This window comes from Choloepus didactylus, chromosome 14, assembly GCF_015220235.1.
Source record: "Choloepus didactylus isolate mChoDid1 chromosome 14, mChoDid1.pri, whole genome shotgun sequence".
NCBI lineage: Eukaryota > Metazoa > Chordata > Mammalia > Pilosa > Megalonychidae > Choloepus > Choloepus didactylus.
This window is the reverse complement of record NC_051320.1, coordinates 35,489,262-35,494,932: the sequence shown is the minus strand read 5'-3', so window position 1 is coordinate 35,494,932 and position 5,671 is coordinate 35,489,262.

Below are 5,671 nucleotides of genomic sequence, written 5' to 3'. Positions count from 1 at the left end.
AAATTTCCAATTCTGTTGGCATTTTTCCTGAATTTTGGTTTCAGAGTAGATTCAATTTTTGTTGTTTTTCATATTGTTACACCATTTATTAAAATGCCCTTCTTTTCCCCTTGGTTTTTGATGTCACCTTTATTGAAAACTAGAAGCAATTGTGTATATTTCAAGGTTTCCTATTCTTCTCTATTGATCTGCCTGTCTATTCACATGCCAATATCACACTGTTTTAATTATGGAAACCTTATAATATATTTATACACTGGGTTGAACTAGTTACCTTCCCCTCCTCTACTATTGTGCTTCTTTTTCCAGGTAAATCTAGGTCTTTGAACTCCAAATTGAACATGTTTTCACTAGATTGAACTTTCTTAGTAGGACATCACAAAACCAGGATGTTTAGACTATCTTAAAAAGAAAAAGAAGAAAGAAAAATTGATAGAATTTTATGGCAAAACAGGGTCAAAAATACTTTTGTTTTTAATTTTTGTTATAAAGATAAGGAGACCCAAGCAAATTTAGCATAGTCAGCCTTTTTAAAAACAAATCTTCTTAGAGAAATGATGGATTCTGATTCAACAATTAAAACTTCCTTCAAGTGGATCACTTAATTGGCTCTGAATACAGAGAGATACCTTCTGTCTGAAAATACTTGAAGAATTAAGTGTCTGTTCTTATTTATTAGTGATAAAACCCTTCCAATAATCTGATGGTAAAGTACTAAAAATTCCTGTACAAGATCTAAGACATAGTTGTATGGTTGTTGTATTGGGATATATATATGTATATATACACACACACACACACTCAACAAGAATATAGTGAGGTTCAACATTCAGTGTTGTCAGTTTCAAAAATCCAGTGATATTTTGTAAAATGGTAATCTAAAGAGAGAAAACAATAATTATAGTGCCTGGAGATTTTGATGTCTGACAGTTCTAGCTGCAAAGAATTTTGCTAAGGTACCATTTGAGCAAAATATTGCATTTTCAGATTGAGTATTACTGTCATAGGTGACCTTGTTTTCAATAGCTTCATTGTGCTGAAGGTCTGATATAATTATTTTTGTGATAAGTGGGAGGAAGCATCCTGGCAAGTTAAAAAAAAAAAAATACCAATGACAGAAACACTTGATGAGAAAAACAACCCTTCTCTTATTGTGTGGAATTGAATGTTGAAGCACAGAAGTGGTGTCACAGTTTTGGCTTTTTACTAAAGTATTTATGAGACTAAAAACTGATTATTAAGTGCCTTTACCATGTGACAAGCATTGGCTAGGTCACAATGGATATATATTAAAATAAACTAAAGTCTCTGAGCTATAATTTTTCTCAATCTAGAGAGACAGAAATGAGTACAACAAACAAGAGTACCATTTGATGAGCGCTGTGATGATACTGTGGGAAGGACAGTGTGGTCAGATGCTAATTGCACTTGGTAGTGCAGGGAAGACATCAAGGGAGAGAGAATGCCTGACCTGAAGCTTCTGCAGCATTTAATTTTGAAGTTTCTTGCATTTAAGGGACATCAGTAACTTTAATCATCAGTGTCCGAGTATGCCTTTTATTTTCCTAAATTGTGAGACGGTTACTTCCTTTTTTCTCAAGTGATGGTCATTTCATTTTTTTAAGACCAATTAATGTAGCACCAGTAGGTGATGCTTTTTTTTTAACCAAAAGAAATTCGTCTACTCCTGCCAAATCTGCTCTCTTCCTGTTATTTCCTGTCTCAGTTAATAGTGACCATCTACTACCTGCTGTAAACTCGGCATCTCAAATTGAAACCACAGTGAATCCTCCCCCACTTCCTATATTCAAAGGTCTTGAAGTTTTGCTATTTCTTGCTGAAATATTTTTTCAGTGTGCCCCCTGCTTTTCAACTTCCCTGACCACTGCTCCAGTTTAGACCCTCACTTTGTCTGCATTATTATTATACATTGAATTGGCCACCCTGTTTTCACTGCTTACAGAATTATCAGCCTAAAATGCAGTTGAGATCAAGTCATTCCACAGACTGAACTTATTTGCACAAGGTCCGGTAATGCCCTTCAAAACCTGATTGATCTCCTGCCACTTACCCATTCCTCATAAAGGCCTCCACCCACCCAGTAGCACTTCCAACCCTAGCACTGTGTTCTACTTACCCCAAATCACTCAGCTGTTCACTAAACATGCTGTGTATCTTCATGTCATCATGACTTTTAAACATTCTGTTCTATGCCTGGAAGGCAACTTTCTCACAATTCTAAGCCCTAAATTCCACTCATTTGAAGTCAAGCTAAAAGATTTTCCTGATTATTCTCTATCCCCCTCCTGTCTGCTCTCCACTCCCATGAGTGAGTCAGAATTTAAGTCTTCCTGTACCTGTGGTACTTTGCATGTACACATGCCGCATTTATTCCACTGGATTTTGGTTTACGATTTATGGGTTGAGCTCTCTGTGAAGACTGAAGTCTTTGAAGAGAACGAGTGTGGAATATATAGACACACACACACACACATGTGTTTAAAGATATAGGTACAATATGTTCCTTCTACTTTATGCATAGCCCATGGTAGGTAATAAGGACTCAATAAAAAATTTAAAAAGAACATAAAACACAGTTGCCAATATGTTGAGAAGAAGGGACATATCACTCATGTTTCCAGTGGGAAACAGGCATACTTAGATGAGATGTGATGAGAAGTTAATGAAGGGACTATTTACAAAGCAGACTAACAAGGGATATGCAGGCAATAGGTACTAGTAAAAGCAAGGAGCTGTCACCACTCCTAGGCCTGAAAGGAAAATGAGAGGAAATAGGGCTGTGAGTCTGGTGAAAGCTAGAGCTGGTAGCGGCTGCAGAGCAATCTGGCCACTGCTAGATTATTATGGCGCTGAAGCAGGGAAGAAGTGAAAGAAAACTTCCCAACCTGTCTTCTCCCACCCTGTTGATGTTTCCCATTGGCTGAATCCAGAGAGAAGCCAGAAGGCAGAAGAGCTCAGAGGATGGAGACAGAGGTCAATCCCTCTGGTCGCAAAATGAAACAGGGAAAGTCAGAGAAGAGAAGGGGTGGTGCAGTCAGAGAATAACCAGAACATGTAATTTGCTCAAACTTTGATATTAAATGGGTATGTTCCAATCAGTCTGTGGAGCAAGATGTCAGTGTTATCAGCCTTTAGTAAATTGTACCTATATTGTTACTGTTAGTTTAAAAATCAGTTGCCTGGGAATGTAGACCTTAACTGAAATCTCTAAATATTTCTCCTATCCCTATCCTGATAACAACAACAAAAAAGGATAACTGCAACAATAAAAATGACCATTTACTATCTGTCAGATGCTGCATTAAACACCTCACGAGTTTTGTCATTTATTCCTCATAACTAACAGTCCCTATTTAACAAATGTGGAACTGACACAGAGGTTAAGGTGCAATTGGTAAGTGCTGGGGCTGAAGTTTGAAATCAGGTTAATCTGTCTCCAAAGCCTCTTATTAAACTGTGCTGGTGCCAGGAAAAAAATAAGCATTTTGTTCAATACAAAACTCTAGCATTCTCTGACAGCATTGTGCAAGGTAAAATTCTCCTGAGGCAACATGTATGAAATTGTGGTTAAGGGTCTGTGCAAAGATCTAGGGAGGAGAATGCCATTTTTGACTACAACCCAAAGATAAGCGATTTTACTTTCAACAAGGAAAAGAAAGATAAAAGTGCTAATCAAATCTGTGGAGCATCTGGTTACCTGGGAGGGTTTTAATTAGAAATCTCAGTGCATGTGCCTAATGAAATGATAGTACTATAATTGACTATAGAGACACATTGGTAATGAAATGATAATGTAGAGGAAATCCTTCACGTAACACACTTAATTCTTTTTTACATTATGCACTAATGGATATTAGAATTATGAATTTAAAAATAAAATTTCTTTTTTAAAAATAGTAATTTGAAGAGGAAAAGATTTTGCTTAAGGGGTATTACAGTAGTTTTCTCCATATAATACTCTGTTAATTATTTTAATGTGAGAAGCACAAGCGAACTTTACTACAATCGGCACATTTTTCAAGGGCAAGGTGAATAGCTCAAATATTTTGGAATTGTGAAAGCATGCTCCTTGAACGCTCTGAGTTTGCCAAACCATTTTCATTTAATATTTTTTATATTACTTTTTCCTTTTTTTTTTTCTTTTTTTGATGTAGTGCAGATACTATGTCTTGTGTCTCCTTTGGTGGATATTACTTGAATTTCTACTTGAAAATCTTTCCTTTTACAATTATGTTTTCAAAGCTGGAATAAGGAATGCAAAGTCACATCCTATCACTTAACTTCTTTGATCCTGTTGGTGCATATAACTCAATCTCTTCATCTTTTTCCCTGGTAGAAATGTGTGTTGCTTTAACATTTCCTTCATTAATCATTTTGTATTCTGGAGTGGTTGGATTCCCAACTAGTAAGAAGAAAACTGCTTCAATGTTTAAATAGAATTTTTATTTAAATGAAAATTTAGATTAACTGATAAAATTTTAAAATGGGCTCCTGCATCCAACAGACGGTTTCAAACATAAATTGGTATTTCAGCCATGTGGGTGACCACATTTGGAAGTGGTGAAGGAGAGAGAGGCCGTTATGACAAACAAGACTATTAGAAAAGCACACCACAATGTACGGGTCTTCCTGGAGAAAGAAGCTCTGAAACATGGATTGTTTTACTAAGAATGTAGGCTCCTTTGTGGCTATATCTACAATATCCTCAGGCTGCTTAAGGAGTGAAATATAACATTTTAAAGGTTTTTTTCTCCTCCTAGGATAACAGAATTCTGGATATTTGGAAAAAATCTACAAGTTTTGTGCCAGTAATAAATGTTGAATAACTGATTGCTTCCTTTCCTATGAGGATGTTTTGGTTTCCTGAAGACCATGAAGATTGAATAGCTAAATTTCATTGTAGAAGTGCTCCAAAAGTAGGCAGTTCACCTTTAGGAAAGTTTTTTTTTTTAATGTTAATCTCAATTTTAGGGAAGAAGGGAAATTTTAGGATATCTCTGAACTGAATTTCCTTTTGTGGCTTTTCATCTAGAATATTGAGATTAGTTCATTTTTTTGTGACAAAAATTTCTAGGATTTGAGTTGGGCTGGTGGATTCACTAGAATTCAAGTTTTGGACTCTGCATGCTCTCTTACTTAAATAGTTCCAAAGTGAAATGATGGCAGTATTCTGTACTTCTAAAGCTGGCACATGTAGGTGTTTGAGAGATTATCCTGAGTGAAGGGGGTGGTGGGAAACTGTACCCAGCTTCGGTAGCCTTCCACAGGTGGTGCTCATGGCAAGGCTGGGCTGAGGGGCTCGAGTGCTGTTTGCTGTTCTGCTAGCTGGGAGTGATTGCAAGTTGTTGCACTGCAGTACAGTAAGAGGCTATGCTGCCAGCATTTTCTGCTGCCCTTGATCTCCTGTTCCCACAGAGCTGATGCCTGCTTTCATAAGGAGCTACTGCTCTTTTTTTAAAGAAGACTTTATATCTGCTTGTCTGGTGTTGATCCTGTAACATTCTCCATACTTGAGGAATGACATATCTGACTGGGCAGAAGACGTGGAAATATTTTGAGACAACTTGAGTTAATTGCATTAACTTAAACCTCCCTGTAATGGTTACTTTTATATGTCAACTTGGCTAGTTAATGGTGCCCAGTTGTTTGG